At 29.6% G+C, this 20,695-nt stretch overlaps 1 protein-coding gene across 3 annotated transcripts in view; it reads right to left on the reverse strand.

Moving 5' to 3' along the window:
* The window catches only part of LOC142237869 (sialin), a 28,438-nt gene extending 7,975 nt beyond the window's left edge, over positions 1 to 20,463 (reverse strand). The window contains exon 1 of one of the 3 annotated variants that reach the window (XM_075309322.1): positions 20,315 to 20,463. The gene's annotated coding sequence lies outside the window, so the exon portion shown is untranslated. Of the gene's footprint in view, positions 1 to 15,482; positions 15,692 to 15,784; positions 16,013 to 20,314 lie in introns of those variants that run through there. The other 2 variants (XM_075309320.1, XM_075309321.1) reach the window with 2 other exon arrangements.
* Between the last annotated feature and the right edge of the window lie 232 nt (positions 20,464 to 20,695).

Below are 20,695 nucleotides of genomic sequence, written 5' to 3' on the forward strand. Positions count from 1 at the left end.
TGAAAAATATAATTTCCTGGAATATTTCACTTGTGGGAGAGTTATCGACCGAAACTATAAATAGGCTTATAAATGTCATTTGTTTGATTTTTAACCTATTTTTTGCAAACAATAGATTAAAATCAAAATTATCGTATCGACACTCTGGTTGTTTTCGTTTACGTCAAATTGCTAATCGCTGTTCTAATCATTGTTAAGATTTAACCAAGAGTATAGAGCATAATAAATTTTGAGAAGTTTGACATTTAGTAGATTAATCATTTATTAATGATTCGATATGATTATATTTATAAGGCCTTCAGTTTATAACACAAAAACACACACTTTAAAAATAAAACAAAAAATAAAAGTATAAAATATATGTTTTCTTCGTTTTCAATGGAATTTCTATTTTAGAATATTATATGGGTTTTACCATTTGTGAAGGTTATCTGTAACCCTTTCTGAACCTGTGATATTAGCAAGGGTGGTATTATTTTCATGTTTCATAATAAAAAAAAAGAGCCTATTGCGGACATTCCCCAATTACTCTTAAATCTAGAAATATTTCAACCTTGCATAATATCCTTTCTCTGAGCGTGTTTGAATGGTGTTATACCAATTGCGAGTAAATTGTTCAACAAATCAGTTAATTAGCAGAATTGTTCTCCACATTTATTTCACTTGTTTCATTTGATAAAAGATACGAAATATTGAATTTTGCTTCAACTTTCGAAGAAAATATATTTTTAAGTGCATAATCTACGGCTACTGCCTGCTAAAAGAATTTTATTGACTTCAGAAATTACAATCGCCAGGAGAAGAATAGGCAAATATTTTCGTTCAAAACAATATAAGTATATAAAATTCACATCAGAAATTTTTTTACAACATCTTAATCAATATGGATCTTCGATAACTACACTTGGTTTTATTAAAGTCCCATAATCACAGGTTGTTAATTTACCAGTCAAAACAATGGATTGTCATTGTTTGATGTCACGCATTCTGTTTAGAAGCACGTGCGAATTAAAGCCAAATATAAAAATAAAATTAATACTTGAACATGAATATTTCAATTTCGATTTCAATACTATTCTATACACGTTCGCATTAAAATTCTCAAACTCGCCTTGCATTGAATACAAAAAAAATCTAAGGGAAATAATATAATCTTATTATTAATGATTTCAATACTTCCGAGAATAGTAGTAGTAGATATTAAGTGTAGTTGATTAATAAAGTTTGTATACACACACACAGGAAAAATGTTTTGAAGTTCATTATTTCTACTCAAGAAAGAGGTATTTTCCAAAGAAGCGACCTTGGATCTAATGTGCCTTGGCAAATAGTGTACCTTAATTTTTAGGAAATTGGCAAGGAATTTCTTTAAAATATTGAGAATAAGAAACATATTTGTGGTTTTACTAAAAAAATTTCAGTAACACGGCTTTATCGACTTTGGGCATACACCTATACATTACCGGCATTCAAACAAAATGTCCTATGGCAGTACAAACTGCACATTTCCCATGCTCTTTATAAGTGTAAACTTCAAACATAGTTATCGACAAACACAGAAGGTTGCCTTCCGTAGAAGCCCGATATTCTCTCTTGAGAAAATTCCTGTTACATGATAATAAGCGAAGTTTATTCTTTCTTCTCAACAAAGATGTGTTCTCAAAAGTAGCGATTTGGATCCAATGTACCTTGACAAATAGTGTAACTTAATTTTTACAAAATTGGCAAGTAATTTAAATATTGATAAATTGTTATTATCCATAAGAAAAAATTATGGTGGATTTACTAAAGAAAGTTCAGTGACAAGGCTTTGGGTATAGACCTACACCTTACCGGCATTCAAAAAAATGTCCTCTACTAGTGCAAACTGGACATTTTTCCATGCTCTTTATTAGAGAAAACTTTAAACATAATTATCGACAAAAACAGATGTTTGCCTTCCGGTATTTTCTCTTGCCATGCTAATAAGGACGTCTTGCCATATATTTTTTAATGAGATCAAAATGTAAACAAGCAAAATGTCCTCTACAAGTGCAAACTGGGCATTTGCCATGCTCTTCATAAGAGAAAACTTTAAACATAGTTATCGACGAACACAGATGTTTGCCCTCCGTATAAGCCCGGTATTCTTTCTTGCGAAAATTCCGGTTACATGCTAATAAGGACGTCTTGCCATATATTTTTTAATGAGAACAAAATGTAAACAAGCGAATTTTCGTTAGTAAAAATAGCAATTTTTTTATGGGTAGCGGAAATTTTTGCTTAGGAACTTACTTTTCTTGGCGATTTTTTACTAGATTTACATTAAAAAAATAATTTTAGTGCACTACAATTAAATAGAAAAAACCGAACTTTAAAAACACATAAGTAGCTAAGAGATTGCGGTTAATATGTTTAGTTCATACTAAGAGCGAATTGAAAAATAAAAACAAGTGAAACAAAAATAAATAAATGCTCACAAAATTATTTAAACGTTTTGCTTATTGATATAAAGTTAAACAGGAATAATTACTTAATTATCATAATTATTCAATACATAAAACAGATTTGATTTGGCAAATGCGAATAACCGTGATAAGTGTTTTAAATCTTTCGGTCATTAACCATAAAATACTAAAAATATACAGGGAATAAACAAACGTGTGTAAATTGAAAAATAGAACAATCACCTATACTCCAATATTTTGAATCTCAAAATTTAGCTATAATTTCTTAATCCAAAAACATACAATCATGGCAATATAGTTCCCTTCAATGAGAACATTTTTATAAAATTAGCTAAAAATTATTTTTTTATTTTAGCTAAAAATTGTTTTTCTATTTACATGACATTTTAGCGAAAAATATACTTATAAGAAATACTTTACTATATTTGTTGAAAATTGTGTTCGACATCGTTATCGATTATTTGTTTAAATTTTGGTATTTTAATGTTATATTATTCCTTTGCGTACCATTAATATAGTTTTTAATTGGGCGGTAATACAGTCGAAACCATAAGAATTCCGGTTTTAAAATTATTCATTGGCTTACATTTTCAATAAGGGGAATATTGATATAAATTACCGATGTCAATAATCTTGAAAATATTGTTTTCATAGATTAAAAAAAAAATGTTTGAATCGATCCTTTTTGGATTGAATATTTTCACTTGCAGGTAATATTTCACATCAACGGATTCCCCATTAATAATAATAATATAACATTTAGTCCCGAAATAATTGGTATTATAATTTCTAAACCAAAAACAATTAACCCTTCCCAAAAAGCACTTATATTTCTATGCCATCCAAACAGTAGTTTCTCGAATATCTACGATTTTGTTGTTAATTTTTGGAAGTTCCATCAACAAAACAAAATTGGAAACTGTTTAAGAGACAGTAAATAGCCCATAGCAATGTATTCTTCCACTTGTCGTTTATTTTGATGCTATAGTCTGTTTATTTTATTTGGGAGTGATTTGCAAAATTTGATTTTTTTTCAAATTTAACTTTAGGCTAAAAGCTGACCCGTAACCACCAATAATAATAAACAAAACAATGATTAAAGCAGATGTCATGCGTCTAAAATCGCATTTGGTTATTGTTGGGCATTTTTGTTTTTATTTTTTTTTTTTTTGCTTTCGAACAAATATCCATGGTTTTGTAGAAATTTCTATAGGGAAATATCGAAAAAATTATTCCATGGCATTTTGGTTAATTGTGTGTGCTTATTTTGCATAAACTGACAATCGATTAGCAATATTATTTTTTTTAAATCGTATCTTGTCTATGTATTGGGTTTCTATTGCAATATTTGATATAAAAAACAAGATAATTAAATTGGCTTAAATGTTATGAATATGCAGAGAATCATTAAAAATTCGTAAAAATATACACGCTTGACAATAAAGATGGTTTCAAATAAAATTTGTTGCTATGTGCTGTTGTATATATAAAAAGTGTTTACATGAAATGATTTTTGGTGTAGCCGGGTAGCCATAACCGTGTGATTCCTTGTAGTGAACATATTTAAAGGAAGCCACTCTCCTGTTATGAGAATTTAAACGAGGAACAAATATTATTTATGAAAATATTAATTTTTCGATATAAATTACAAAGCTATTCAATGAATTTTTTAATTACATCAATTCAATACTTCAGCGATACGTGATTGGTTTAGACGCTTAAAAATCGGGCCAAAAGGCAATTCCTCTCTACACAGAAAAAAAAGTAAACTACACTACAGTGTAGTTCAATTCAGTTAGAATTGAACTAATTTGTATGTCATTGAAATTTTACTGCCATTAAGTTCATACAAATTTTGAAACATACTTGGAATAAAGAAAAAATCGTTGGGGAAAGTTTCTTAAACAATTTTAAAAATAAATTAAAACAAAATAAAATTTTTGCAATAAATATTAGTGTATTTTAGCATCAGTTTTTTTACAACAGACTTTTTTTCTGTGTAGCAGCAAAACTTTTTAGTGAAGAAGAGACATCAAATTCAGTGTCTACACTGAAAAAAAGAAGCAGTAAACCTACTAGGAAGAAACAATTTTGTTTAATTTAAGAAAATTTAGATTATTTTTAGAAAATTTTAACTAAATTGTATTACAAACGCTGACATCACGCCGATATCACAAAAATATGTTAATATTTTTCTACAAATTCAAGAAACTTTATTAGACATAATTATTTTTTTTCGCTTGTTAAAGAAAATTTTGTAATATAGTATAATACAGTTAAATTGGCTTTATTGAAATAGAGGGATCACTTTTTTTAGTGTACAAAATCAAGATCTATGCTATCTTTGCGAGGCTTCTTTAATAAACAATTTTTCAAAGCAGTACACTTAAAAAAAAAAGTGAACCCTCTATTTAACTAAAGACAATTTAACTTTATTTTAGTTAATGGAATTATTATGTTTGAAGAAAGTTTCCTTTACTCTAATAATTTTTTGCGTACGTTAGTTAAACGAACAAGAAAAAGGGGACCAAATTATAAACAAATGAAGGATAAAAATTTACTAAATATTGCTCTAAGACCCCATAAAGTATATATATTCTGGCTCGTGGTGAAATTCCGAGTCGATCTGAGCATGTCCGTCCGTCTGTTGAAATCACGCTAACTTCCGAACGAAACAAGCTATCGAATTGAAACTTTGCACAAGTAGTTTTTATTGATGTAGGTCGGATGGTATTGCAAATGGGCCATATCGGTCCACTTTTATGTATAGCCCAAATATAAACGGACCCCCAAATTTGGCTTGCGAATCCTCTAAGGGAAGCAAATTTCATCCGATCCGGCTGAAATTTGGTACGTGGTGTTAGTATATGGTCTCTAAAAACCATGCAAAAATTGGTCCACATCGGTCCATAATTATATATAGCCCCCATATAAACCCATGCCCCGATTTGGCTTGCGGAGCCTCTAAGAGAAGCAAATTTCATCCGAGCCGGCTGAAATTTGGTACATGGTGTTAATATATGGTCTCTAATGACCATGCAAATATTGGTCCACATCGGTCCATAATTATATATAGCCCCCATATAAACCGATCACCAGATTTGACCCCCGGAGCCTCTTGGAAGACCAAAATTTATCTGATTCAGTTGAAATTTGGTACGTGGTGTTAATATATATATATATATATATATATATATATATATATATATATATATATATATATATATATATATATATATATATATATATATATATATATATATATATATATATATATATATATATATATATATATATATATATATATATTATGTACCCTCCACCATGGATATATATATATATATATATATATATATATATATATATATATATATATATATATATATATATATATATCCATGGTGGAGGGTACATAAGATTCGGCCTGGCCGAACTTACGGCCGTATATACTTGTTTTCCTTCACTTTAACCAGTGAAAAAAAAATAATTATGTCTAATAAATTTTCTTGAATTTGTTGAAAAATGTCTGCGTTTGTAATACTGTTAAAATTTTCTAAAAATAATAAAAATTTTCTAAAATTAAGCAAAATTTTTCTTCCTGGTGGATTCACTGTTTTTTCAGTGTAGTGAGATTTTTGAACTTAAAAATATTTCTTCGTTTTTTTTTTGTTACCAACTATAATTGTTCCAATTTCCCATGATTTTTCTGCTGTTGTAAGAGGTACTAAAATATTTCGTTGAGCGTAGTACATCACTAGTACATTCTACCATAACACCTCCATTAAAATCTAATCGATTTGTGAATACTTGAGATCTTTAACCACTCAATAATGGTTATTTGTCAAATATAATCACTACTTTATTTCACATTATATTTGGCAATATCATGGGCAATAATATTGTTATAAATGCTTTAGATTAAGCTATATAAAAATAACTCTTGAGAACAACAAGTGGGAAATATACATTCGTATTATATTATATTTTCCCCAAAATATTTAGTTTCTTAAAAAATTAAAAAAGACATACAACTCCCCCAAGATCATTGTTAGCCATATGTAAATTACTATCGATCTTGACCGAGTATAGTATGTTGTAATTTCCTTAGAGCAATTTTGTTTTCTTACTTTTCGTTTGGTTTTGCACAAGTTCATTTAACTGTTATGGCAAATTTAAAAAAACCAGTAACCACTTGGCAACAAATTAAACCGCATACTACTAGCCCCATTAGTCGTTGACAACTGTAAAGACCTTTACCAGGTGTACTAAGTTATGCGATAAACGTAGAAAATACGTTGTATGTTACGATGCTGGACTAATTAGAGATGAGATTTACATTGTTACACTTATGTCATAGCCAAAATATACATATTTGTCTATTGGTAATTAATTCTATTTAAATCACGTGACTAGAAATGATGATTTACTTACTCAACAAAAAGATATAACTTTTCAACTATAGTTGTGAGATCATGCACAATGGGTTGCGGTTTATATAAAAAATATATTAAAAAATTCCCTATGCGAACATTTGCTACCTGGAACTCAAGATTTTTCTACATTTGGGGATATTTTTTCGAACTACTTTCACACAAAGAAGGAATATGATTAATTCACTTCATGTTTCAAGAGCATAATTTTACTTTTTCACAGGGAACATGTAACATGCTCGTCGAAGGCATGTTAATTTCTCGAAAATGTTTCTGATTTCGGTAATCATGTTAGGAACATTGAAGGAAAGTATCATTGAAACATGTTTGGGGTGATCATATTCCTTTTCTGGGTGTATAAGACTCTGCAAATAGAGGTGTTATTTTGGTATTCAAATAAAACATATAATTTTTTGAGATAACTTATGAGAAATTTATTTCATAATTAAAAGGAAGGTATGTTCTTAAGAACAAAATGCAATATTAGCTAAATCGCCACTATGACCACTCTTACAAGACCATATCCTTTTCATGCAATTTTACATAACCACACCGGAAATAATCCTAATTCATTGATAGTCCCAAGAATTCTATCTTAGAATGGACGCAGTGCAATGCCCGCCTTTCATACACAGGGTCGTGGGTTCAAATGTAATTTAGAAAAAAGTTTTTCAGCGGTGGATTAACCATCTCAGTAATGATAAAGACATTTTTGGGTGAGAAACACACACCGTTCGTACTCGGCTATAAAAAGGAGGTCCCTTGTCATTGAGCTAAACATAGAAACAGGCAGTACAATGATAAGAGAGAAAATCACCACTGCGGTATCGCAATAGACTGAATAGTCAAGTGAGCCTGAAATATCACCACTGAAATATTGCCACTATATCTAACCTAACATATCGACTTCGCACACCTTATCCTTGACATAACCCCAAAGGAAGAGGTGTTCATTCCAAACACCAACGGTGACCAATTGTAATCACAGTCTTCTTAAAACTTTGGCTACGTTCAGAAAACAGTGAATCCACCAGGAAGGAAAATTTTGGTTAATTTTAGAAAAATTGAACTAAGCCTGTATAACAAATATCACAAATATAAGCAAATATTTTTAGAAATTTTTTGAAAAATTTATTAGACTAATTATGTTTTTTTCGCTTGTTAAAGAAAATTTCGTAGTTTGAAGGAGAAAATTGGAGTTCAAAATTGCAAAATTGTCTTTGGCGCCATAGAAAGTAAAAAAAAAATTATTAAAGACAAGGAAATTTTCTCAAAACATAGTAATTTTATGAACTAAAATAGAATTATTTTGGCTTCACCTTTTTTGAGTGCAGGTCAATAGCACCCAACTCTGACCAGCTCATTAATCATAGTCACATGTAGATCTTCTCAACAATTACTCATTGGTTAGTTGATGGGAGCCACCGTGGTGCAATGGTTAGCATGCCCGCCTTGCATACACAAGGTCGTGGGTTCGAACCCAGCTTCGACCAAACACCAAAAAGTTTTTCAGCGGTGGATTATCCCACCTCAGTAATGCTGGAGAGATTTCTGAGTGTTTCAAAGCTTCTCTAACATAAGTGGTTTTAATGCAATGTGGAACGCCGTTCGGACACGGCTATAAAAAGGAGGTTCCTTGTCATTGAGCTTAACATAGAATCGGGCAGCACTCGGTGATAATGGAGAAGTTCACCACTGTGGCATCACAATCGACTGAATAGTCTTAAGTGAGCCTGAAATATCCACTATACCTAACCTAGTTGACGTATCCATCGAGGTGGAAATGGGGCTCATCACTCAAGATGATATCTCCATGTAAATTCATTTCCATTCCATCTTCCATTTTTGTAGAGAAATTTAATAATTCCAATTCATTGCATTTTTAATAAAGGTGTTGTTTCTTCTTGTCAAATATTAAAAAAGCTTCAGAAGTGAAATCCACCGAAATATCGGGTGCTTCAAAAAAACACCTATTGTTGGAAAGCCGTTTAGTATCGGCCACCAAAGAATTCGATACTCTTTTAAAATGCGCATTTTTGTTACGATGTCATCGAAAATATCATTATCGCTGCAAAAGTCCAATAAAATATACAGGCGACTCTCGATAATATGACACTCGTTAATTTGAATCTCTTGATTATTTGAAGTCTTTTCCGGGTCCCTTGAAAAAAAAAAAAACAATATGAGTTTGACACTTTTATAATTTGAAGCCGTAGGAATGGCATCTTTCTCGCCAACATTCTATAATTTGAATTTCTGTTTTTTATTTTGAAGTCGGTGATTCCTTGGTTAACGTTGACATGCAAAAGGAAAAATGCAAAATCTTATTGTTTTTGGATAAATGCACCGTGCATAATAACCCATCCCTCCTGTTTTAGCCGATGCAACGATGCTCGATAAGGCCTGGAAAAATGTCAACCCTAAGATTCTTAAAAACTGTTTCAAAAAGTGCGGGTTTAGACAAACCGATAATGAGCCTTAGTTATCAGAACAATCAATATTTTCGAGTACGGACCCTGGGTGGGGACTTCTACCTAACTGTGGAGATTTAACTTTTGAGGATTTTGTTCAAGTTGATACTGACATCTGTATTTATAGAGTTCTTACTGATGCTGAACTTTTAGATTTGGACAAAAACAAGGAGGAAAATGGAATACACCAACCGCTGAATCCAGTCACATTGAGCGAGGCAAGGAAATCTATTAATAACCTACGCTCCTACGCCCTTAGATCTTACACAAGTGACTAATTCTATTTAGCACTCATAACAATAGAAAATTCATTAGATAATGATAGATCGCTAACTCAGAAGAAGAGAACACATTTTTTTCGAAATAATATGAAGTAAAACTAATTTTCCTGATTTATTAATACTCTTGTTTATTTGAACTTTTTCGCTGTTCTCTCTCGATAATTTGAACTCTTATTATTTTGAAACACTTGGTAATTTGAACTTTTTCTCTTGTCCCTTGAATTTCAAATTATTGAGAGTCGACTTTATATATTTTAAGAGAAAATGTTATTTGAGAAACCTCTTTATGTAACCCATTGTGCTATGTTAAATGTGTTTACAACTTATGTTCACATTAACCATTTTGTGTTATAGAATTTGTCAAAAACTAACGGTAATTAATTAGCAATGGTGGTAACATTGATCGTTTTTAGTATAGAATTGTTCAAATTAACGGTATTTAATTAAATAAATGCCAACCCAAAAATCCAAAATATTTAGATTAGATTTTCGACAACATTTATATGACCTTGTATAACTCACACGCGCATGCACATCGCTATTGTGGTTGTTGTCATTGTTGCATAATAAAACTACCAAAACATTGAAATAACAGTTTTCGGGACACGCCATATAAAATGTAGCCATATAACATTAGAATTTCTCAAAAGGAAATGTTAATAACATAGAAATTGTGAATAATGTTGTGTTCGTTCGTTCTACTTGCTAATTAACGGTAATATTATGGATATAATGAAAACAACGCTTATAATATCTCAAATAAAATGCATGATTGTATAGATATAACAAATTGATATTTCATTAATGTATGTAGAAAAAGGGTATGATATTTGTGATATTATTTAGGGGATTTTTTCTTTAAATAAATTAATTAATATTGTTTGTCATACAATCAGTATTTTAAATTGCCAAATAATGTGAAAGTATTTTCGTTTAATTTTTGAAAAAAGTGTGACACGATTTTGAAAATGTATGCTAATTAAAAATTAATAATACCAATATTTGTTATTATTAATTGTACCGAAAGATGTTTAAATGAATCTTAGTATATTTTTCATTACAATATCGTCAAGCTTATCTAAATATATTGTCCTCAAATGACGGAGGTCTTTGACAAATGTTTGCCAATATTATTTAAGTGACATCCATAAAATACAACGGAAAGCTACATATCCATAAAATACAACGGAAAGCTACACATAGGTATAGAGAAGAAGTTTCTCAATATTAACGAAATAAATAATGTTGGAGCTAATGACTGGAGCCATTAATGTCTATGGCAGCCTGTTCTTTTAGGCTTACTTAGAGTGTTCAGTCCCTTCAGTGGTTAACTTCTCTGTTATCAATGAGTGCTGCCCGATTCTATATTTACCTCAATGAAACCACTTAGAGAAGTTTTAAATGAAATGTCAGCAGGATTACTGAGAGGGGATATTCCACCGTGGGTAAACTTATCGGTGTTTGGTCGAAAATGGGATTGAAACCACGAGCCTTTGTACGCAAGGAGGGCATGTTCACCGTTTGCACCACGGTGCTGATGTCTTATTGTAGCTGATACACTGACAAAAATGGACTTCACCAAATAACGCGCCAATAAAATAAGGATAAGATATAAAGTCATGACAGGAAACAAACAATTATATTCTTGTCGGCAAGAAGTAAGGTGAATTTGGACTTTTCATGGCAAGGCATTACTTTGATTTTACAAGCAAATTCACCTTATATTTTGTCCATAGTAGTATCACTGTAATCGAAAGCAATTATGCCCATTAGCTTTTATTATTGACACATATACGGCGTTTAAAGAGAAATCTTACAACAATAAAATAATTGAACAAGTGTGGTTATAGTTTTTTTTTGTTTTATTACCTAAATGCCTTATCACAATATAGTGTTCTTGAATTAATCAAGTATGAACAAACAATATTCGCTATTTGCAATACAGAAGCCCCATATGTTTTCCCCATGATAAAGTTTATTTGAAATAATTAGTAAACCATTATTAATCAATATGAAGTTTTAATTACTTTCTTCGAACCAATTTCAAAACACATTTTTAAACGAACTGAATTTAAACTGTTGAATTAAATTTGATGTTACAGTAATGTAATGTTTATTTGATATGTCTACACTGAAAAACTAACTAATCCATATAAAATGTAATAAAATTGATTTATACAGTGCATATATAGAGCATGTAAGCTTCTTCAAAAAACTAGCAAGTGAAATCTTCAAAAATTCTATTTTTAGAAGAAATACATGAAGAATTAGGATCTATGCCAAATTCACTCAAATTTTTGAACACTTTAAATCACCTAGTCTTATTTAAAAAAAAGAGGGGAAAAATGTGATAGTAACAAGTATGTTTGTTACTGTGCCGGCAGTTTTGACGAAATTTGAACTGAAGAACTATTTGGGATAGATTAAATGTACGTCGACTTTATTTAAGAGGACAACTTCAAAGTGTTTTCTTTGAGTTTGAGAAATTTTTATAGCAATATGTTCGCTATCTGCTATAAAAAAATCCCAAACTCAAGGATAACTCTTTATAGTTGAGTAAATTTCTTTCAGTTTACAAGTCTGTTACTCATCAATTTTTTTTTTTAATTATTTTCTTTGAATGGATTTTTGCTAAGAATATTTATAATCGCCACTTTCACCACATATTGATTATTTATAATTTATATGACTACATCGGTAGTTTACATTATTTGTTATGAATGATATTATGTCAACTTATGCCAATAATAAATAGATCTCAATGAAATACCAGTATTCGCTTTATTAATTAACACGTATGACTCTCGCAGGCTACAGCAAATTTGCTAGTAAATTAACACGGTTTTTTTGTGAAATTATTAAAAATAGAACACACTTTTTAAGTGATATGACATAGGTTCAATATGGCATAATGGGAGCTTAATACACAAAAAAAAAATAATAATTTTAGAAAAATTTAATTAAACAGCAAACAGCGATATTACGCCGACAATATCATGCCGTTATAACAAAATTAATATTTTTCGATAAACTCAAGAAAATTTATTTGATATAATAATTTTTTTTCACTACACCCAGAGAAGGAATATGATCACCCCAAACATGTTTTAAGAGCAAAATGTTATTTTTGGGTGGTGACCATGTAACATGGTTTTCGCAACCATGTTATTTTCTCGGAAATCATGTATCTGATTGCGGCAAGCAGGTTATATTTGACGAGAAAATAACATTTTAGTGACAAACATGTTACATGGCCACCATACAAAAATAACATTTTGCTCTTGAAACATGTTTGAGGTGATCATATTCCTTCTCTGTGTGTAGTTAAAGAAAATTTCGTAGAATTTAAAGAAAAAAAAATTGAGTTCAAAATTGTGGAATTACTAAAAATAGAATCCATTTTTTTAAGTGATATGACAAAGGTTCAATATGGCTCAATGGGAGCTTAATACACAAAAAAAAAATTAATAATTTTAGAAAAATTTAATTAAACAGCAAACAGCGATATTACGCCGACAATATCATGCCGATTTAATAAAATAAATATTTTTCGATAAACTCAAGAAAATTTATTTGACATAATTAATTTTGTAGTATTTGAAGAAAAACATTGAATTCAAAATTGCAAAAATGTTTTTTTCTTCATTATGGGCGCATTTGTTGTATAATGTAGAAATTTTAAGAAACTCTGCGAAATATGAAAATAATTCTTTACACTTCATTTGTGTATAATGTTCCCCTTTTTAATGTTAGGGAAACTTTCTGATATTGGAGAAATTTTAACCAAAAACATAATAATTGTCACGAACTCAAATAGGGTTAAATTGGATACCCTTTTTTTTTGAGTGTAGTACACTAAAAAATACATATTTTAAGTTTTCGGAAAGTTTTTAGTAGTGGTTCTATGTCTTAATTAGTGAACAAATATATTTTCAACCTTGCAATGTCGGTAATTGCTCTCATACTCCTTACTTTTTCTGGAATTTTCGTTTCCTATAATTAACTTAAATTGTTTACGGCCACTCTTTTTAATTGTACTAAAAAGTATCTCTCATTTATATTTTGAAGTTTTTCTGTTCCTAAAGCAATGAATTCTGAATTCTGCGTCTAATCAAACACTTTTCATTCATAAAAAATTATTTTGAGTGTCCCATTTTTGGTAAACTGAAAAAACTACAAAAATTATCACTTGAACTACTTTAAATAACAAATAAATTAATTTTATGTACTTTTTTTTCAAAATAAGAATTTGCATAAAAACAAAAAGCAATTGAATCAGAAACTTAAGATGTTTTACAATGTTCTTTAACTATCAAACAATACATGTAGTATTGTAATTATTAATATTCTCACAAAAAACTGTAGGTTTTCTAAATTTATATTGGGATAATATCTAGTCAATGCGATTAAGATTAAGCTGCATTATATTTGAAATGATTTTTTAATTCACTCATTAGTGTTCACTTTGTTGTACAATGTTTTTTTTTTATCAACAGCTAAACTTTCCCTGTGGCCCTGATGATACTTAATTACTCGCCTTACTGATTAATTATAATGGAATATAATACTTTTTGATTATAAATTATTTGATTAACGGCATTCCTTGGAAAAACTGTAGCAAATAATAGGAATTAAAAATTCATAAATCCAATTATTATTGGATTTAAATTACAGGCATGTCATGTAAGCTTAAATTTTATTTTTAATGAAATATAATTTAAAATTATTTAAAACGTATATTTTTATATTATTTCTAGAGAGAGGTTTGTTTGAAACAAAATTCCTTCATGATAGGCAAAAATTTAGATATTGAAGGGATATCCTCATATAATATTTATTTAATATTGTGCCCAAACTTGGGAAAATGTTCACTTTGAGAGAATTCTACATTTAAGAAACATTGGGGTGACGACTTAATCAGAAATTAAAGAAACATTGGGATGACTTAATCATATCGGGAAGGATTTAATTCTAGATTCGGACGAAATTCCAAATCGATTTTTCACCAGTAAATTAAAATCCCCAGTAATGATGGCGAAATTTCTGAGTATTTCAGTCTTGCAAACATTTTTTCTATAAATATTGACTAACAATATGTTGTCGTTCAGACTTGGCTATTAAAATTAAAATCAAAATAAAATTTGGCTATTCACATTGATATGAGAACAATTTGTCTCTGTAAATGAAAAATACATCTGCTATTAACATCAGATGGTGGTACTAAATTCTAATCTTAAATCTTATTTTAAAATTTGAAATTATTCTTGTGTCTATGTCAAAATTTTCTACTTCTAGATGTAGAATAGTTGCAGGATGTCCTAGAATCTGAATATTCGCACAATTATATCGATCATGGTGCTTTCCTCTCCCATCGATTCCAATCGATGCACAGATTGTATTATTTCTAAAACAACGTTTATTTCTTGTAGCTGCATATTAAAATTAATATTTGATATTCCACTTGTATGTTTTGGAGTTTGGAAATTTCTTTGAATATTAACTTTGAAGTCTCCATGGTGTACACATTAAGAGAATTTACTTATTCAAGCCACGTATTTATTGATATAGACCTTATAACCATTAAAATATAGTTCAAAACATTTCGTAATGAATGGGTATTCCCATCAGGCGGTGTCACGTTTTTATTTTGACAAAACAAATTCTGGTTAACGGTATATTTGTGCGAAACTGAAATAATTCTAATGTCACGTCACTATTTGGGCGACGAACAGACGATTATTTTAATTGAATTTTACAATGTCATAGGCGGAGTAATTAAAACAAATTTTAGAAAAAAAAAATACATATACATGTATATATTTTTTGTGGGTTGCCTTGTTTATCGTGGCTTACCTTAGCGCGTATGTGTAACGCTAAGTCAGAACAGGACTACAAATCAAGCATACGTAACGGTGTACCACTTTGTTATTGACAGATCAATTGACTATAACTAAATAGGTTTATCGGCGGCAACAGCCAATGCCTTTTATTCACCAATATGTCGTAAATCACGGAAATTATGGTTTTAGTTTTTCTTATAAAAAATATTGTTGTTTTTGTTTTTGCAATAACTCTTGTGTGTTTTTGTGGTAAATTATTTTATATTACAATATTTAATTTTGTGTTTTTTTCATTAATCAAATATCGTTGATTACCTTTTTATGCAAACATACACACACTCCAAGTTTATATATTTCTTGTGGTCAATAATAAAAATTACACAATTATTTATATTTTATTGATAAGTTTGGTTTTTACATTGAAGGTTTATAATTCGTACGCGTTTAAGTTGTATTTTCCGTTAGTTTCTTTTCTATACGGTCGTCAGTTTTTGCAATTTTTTTATACAACCGAACGCTTTAACCAGTCACCAGCGAATGAAGTTAAAAGCGCAAATTTCATTAAAGTTATAAACTATGGCCAAAACCACCGATAAACGCACACTCACACATATATACATATTTTGCCGCTTAGACGATCACACACGTGCACAAACACAATGATATAAAGTCATGTACTGCAAACGGCTTTGACTAAAAATCTTATAATCGTTATAGCAATAAACACAGAAAGTCAGAAACTGAGAGCATTTGGCATAATCTAAATAAAACAACTACAAACACAATCATCTGTATTACCACCAAAAGCCCAAACACTCGCATAGCAATAACAATAACAAATGCAAAGTAGTGATAAAACCGCAAAACATGAGAAAATATCAACAAATTATCATTATAACTGATATACATTTATTATAAGCTAGAGTTGCCGCTATTATGATAGAGAGTGACATTTGAGAGAAAACCCTATACTCATACTTGTAATAAAGAGCAGTATTCTCTAGCTAAATCATGTTTGAATGTTGCAAACATTGTTGCCATTACAAAATGCCGCTATTAGCATAGAGAGCAAAATTTGAGAGAATCCCCTATAATTGTAATTAAGAGCAATACTCTCGCGAATAAGTGTATGTTATAGCTAAATGTTAAAATGTTGCCATTACAACAGGCGAAGAAACATCTTTCAGAGTTAACAACTTTATGCCCTAATCGTACTCATTTAATAGGCGATCTTTTTCAGAATTAGATGAAGCTCCCATTTATATTTACCGCTCAATTTTTTAATATTTAGCCATATTACATAATGGTTAGCTTGCTTCAGTTAAATACAAAGAATGTTTTAATGTAGCTCCCATATATGTGAAGTCCACGATTTCCTTACATTTGGCGATGAAACACTTATTTATTTATTGTAAGTCTTATTAAAGTTGAATATAAAGCTTTCTTGTCTAACTTTTATCATATGTAAAAAGTGTAAATTGAGTACCATATGGTTAGTTTTGACTGACTTAAGCTTTTTCGCTTGTTTTAATTTTACACTCAAACAAGGGGGGCGCTAACCGAACTTTTTTTTAGTTCATGAAGGTTAGTTGATTTTAGTTAAATTTTGCCCAATGTAGGCAAATATTCTTTCATTTGAAAAATTTTTTGCTAACTGATCTAAAAATAAGAAAAAAAGTTGTATGCAAATATAGTGCACAATTTTACTAAAAAATAAAATATTTCATATTTTCCTAAAATAGGAGAAGTTTTCTTAAATTGAGTTCATAAGTCCCTCAAATGAGTAAATTTTACTAAAATTGTACCAGTCTTGAACTTCGTACGCGCTACATTTTAGCAATTTTTAAATCCATTTTTTTACTTCAACATATGAAATTTTCTTAAACAACTGAAAAAATTATTAGTTTTAATAAATTTTCTTCAATTAAAAAAAAGTAAAATGTTGCAATTAGCAAATAATTTTAGTTAAAATTTTCTAAAATAAACCTACATTTCCTTTCACTTTTTTGGTGTGGGGTCGGAACAGATCAGTTATGTTTTCAGGAAGTTTCCTTGACTTTTTTGCGTATGTTAATTAAATTAATTAACTAAAAATGAGAAATACACAAATAAAACATAAAGTTTTACTAATTTTGTATCTCCCTCAAAATAGCGTAGAATTTTTAAAATTTCTAAATTTTACCAACAGTGCATATGGCATTAAAAACATTTTTCGTAATTTTTAACTCCACTTTTTCCTTCAAACTGCGAAATTTTCTTTAACATGTGAAAAAAAATAATTATGTATAATAAATTTTCTTAAAATTGTCGAAAAATATTTACTTATTTTTGTGAATTTACATTTTAGTTAAAATTAATCACAATTTTCTAAAATTAACCAAAATGTTCCTTCCTGGTGGGATGCCTATTTTTCAGAGTGTTTCTAAAGAATATGCACTCACAATATTTCCATAACATTAGTAAATAACGTCATGCAGTCTTACAGAAAATGTTCAAAATTAATAGCTTGTGGTATATTCCTTTATAAGCAGCAATTAATATAGAGTAAAATATCATTAAATCATTTATTGAGGCATTATATTAAAACAGATAGCCTTCCATCACAAATCACATAAGTATTTTTATGACAGTCATTGTCTGTAATAATAACAGTAGGTTTTTTGTTATTTTATTAGGATATATTTAATTTCTTTAAAGTACCGATTTGAAATGTTTTACTAAAAACTTACAACAAACCTGGCAACCCTAAAAAGATCTGCAACCGGCATTTCTATCATAGTAGCAGAACGCAACTACCACAAATAAATCTCTACATATTTTATATCGCATGCAATAAATATTACATTTAGAATTTTTATGGCTCTCAAATCGGAAAAGAATTTACAACGCAGAAACACAGAAGATAAGACAAGACAATTTTGAATTTATTTGGCCAAAGTTGTTATTGTATTTTTTCATATTCAATATAAATTAACATATAAACGTTAAATTTTTTCTTTTATTTAATTCATTAGATCTTATATTTAGCTAAAGAAGTGACGATTACGGACTTGTTTGATTGTTTTTAAAATTCTAAATTGAAGTGTGTTTCGGTTAGGTGAAAATCCCCAATGCCTTTTCTATTTAAACAAATTATTTTTTTTTTGTTGTATTTGCCAGTAAATGTTGTTAAAGTAAAAGGTGCAAATTTTTTGGACAGTGATTCATTTAAGTCACATGTCTTTGAGAGAGCTAAAGTAGAAAAAAATCACAATCATATCCCAAATCAGGTTTAATTAATGAACTTGCCAAAAACATTTCAAATTCATCAATATGTGAAAACAATATTATCAAACAATTCGGAGAAATTCATTGACCAAACTGTTAATGGCGTTAAGTAGTAAGCTATTCATATTTGTAATTAAAGAAGCTAAACAGTTTAAAAGTCATTTAGGTTAGCTCAAATGAAATAGATTATATTAAAAAAAGAACTTTGGAATATTAAACCATCCCCCAATAAAAATCCTATATTCTACGAAAACGATAAACGTCCCCTTTTATAAATTATCAATTTAAAACTTTTGTTGTGGCTCATAAATGCTTGATTTCCCCTTACCTTAACCTTACCCTGCCTTCTTTTGATTAATTTACAATTGGCATTGTCATAAAATAATTTATTGATGCTATTCGCTTATGTATGTTTACGGTTCCTCAAACAAATCTGTGTTATTTATTTCAGATAAGCTTCAGATAAAAGCTGATAAATTCTATAATTGTACGTTAATATGTAGAACCATTATGAAAATCTAAGTTATTTGATTATTATTATTATTGTGGTAATATAAAACACTCATATATAATTTTGCATTAATGCACGCTCCTATAGATAAGCAATCAACTTTAACGGTTTTATGTACTTTAAATATTTTTAGTAGTTTTCCCATGAATATGTTATGCTTCCAAATTGGATATGACGTAGTAAAAGGTTTCAGTGGAAAGAGATCTATATTTACAATGATCGAAAAACCCTGAAAATTGTTGCAAAAGACAATTTCATACGTTAAGGTTGCTCAGTTTCACGTTATAAAAGCACCGTTTTTGTGTGTTTTAAGACATTAAGGTGAGTACTAAATTACAAATGCAAAAATATATATGAAGACGATTATATTTTTGTAAAATCTTGTCAAATTTTGGATTGAAAATATCCAAATTGGAATTGATTGTGAAACAATAAATAGGGTAAGTGCAGCAAATGTGGTATACCCATTTGTTTTTCGAAAGCCAATTTTTTTGTTTTTCTTCGACGAGGCTAAGATTTTACCACATTCATTTTACTAGTGTTAGCCATCCACGCAACTATGAGCGAAAAATTAGAAACCCATAATTTCGGATATATTTGCGAATTTATTAAAAAACACATTAGGCACGGATTCATAAAATGTGCAGGTAATGTGGTACACCATAATGTAGATTTTTTGTAAAAAAAAATAAATGCAATATGTGTATCGCAATGTGGTACATTTTATGCTTATTTAGTACTCGTCAGTTATTTACATCCGAAAATTAATAAATTTAAAATATATTTCACACAAAACGAAATGATTAAGAACCACAAAAAAAACCTTCGAGCACGGGTAAATGTGAATTCTTTCAACTGGCACAAAGAAAGAGTTGCAAAAATCAAATTGATCTTTGATTGCTTCATTTTCTGACAGCCACAATCTATTCAGCTTGGTTTAGTTATTCGTATGTTGTTAGATAGAGAAAAAAGCTACTATACCACATTACCAGCGTATACCACATTTGCTGCACTTACCCTATTTCTATATTGATTCAAAAAAGTAACAGTGAAAACATAGTACTTACCTTTAGGGATGACAATGGAATGAAAGTATGCAGTCAGGTCGATCGTTTCGTCTCTTTGTTGGAATTCAAGTGACCAGATGAAGCCAAATGACATCTATAATTTTGCAGGTGTTTACATTGCAAAGCTTGGAGTCTCTCAATCAATACATATTTGGTTGTTACCCAGGAGTTGCGTACAAAGTTCATTGTAGACGAATCTTCTGGCATTATTCGTCTATAACCACACACCGTTTACTCGATCTTCATCTGAAAATGGTCATAGAACGAATGGTATAGTTCATAGTGTGTAAGTCACCTTGATAAGGTTATAATGGCAGCTTGTTACTCCAGCGTCACATCAACGTTGATGCTACAGATGGAGAACTTAGCTCTTAGTAAAGA

Source organism: Haematobia irritans, chromosome 5, assembly GCF_050003625.1.
Source record: "Haematobia irritans isolate KBUSLIRL chromosome 5, ASM5000362v1, whole genome shotgun sequence".
Lineage (NCBI taxonomy): Eukaryota > Metazoa > Arthropoda > Insecta > Diptera > Muscidae > Haematobia > Haematobia irritans.